Raw genomic sequence first — 738 nt, forward strand, 5'->3', positions numbered from 1 at the left:
ATTGCAATTTGATATGCGATAGAACTGTTCGAATGCGTACAAGTACAAATTGAGAAGGAAGCTATGTGGGGATTCCCTATTTTCGCCAGTCCTGTCAACTTCTGTCATAGCGCACGACTTTGGGTACTTGGCTTTCGGGCGCCGCCGGATGGTTCAACCTGCTGACAGACGTTTCGCATTGCATCTTAATTCTGATAAATGCCAATAGAGGCGCTTTTAACGCTATAATATAAATAAGAATATAGTAATTGCGCGCCGGTCGGATTTTTTTCTCCATGAGAAGACATTTCTTATACTATAAGTAGGGTGGACAATGACTGAATATTACGTGACCGATCGCTCGATTTGTCGAAAAACATACCAGTAAATTCTTATCGGTTGGGTTAAGTTATAAATCTACTCGTTATTCACGTAATTGGCCAAATATCTAGCGGGCGGGCGGCTAACAGCCCGGAACCGGTCCCGGATAAAATTGGAAGCGTTGAAATGTTAGCATCAACTCAAGGTCGTAGGCATCCACTGGCTAAACCGGGTGAGGTTGGTGCTCTGTAAAGTGCGTGCGCGAATCTGGTTTTTTGGAATCTGACAATACAGAGATTCCACTCTGCCACTAATATTCGAATATACAATAGCAATCTTATTTTTTTCACGTGTAGTATAGAAATTTGTAATAAGATATATAATGCGGTTATAATAAAGTATTGCGCGATTATTTTCATATAATTAAAATTAATATGT

This window comes from Centruroides sculpturatus, unplaced genomic scaffold (genome assembly GCF_000671375.1).
Source record: "Centruroides sculpturatus isolate CEXI.00-Female unplaced genomic scaffold, Cexi_2.0 scaffold169, whole genome shotgun sequence".
Taxonomy (NCBI): Eukaryota; Metazoa; Arthropoda; class Arachnida; order Scorpiones; family Buthidae; genus Centruroides; species Centruroides sculpturatus.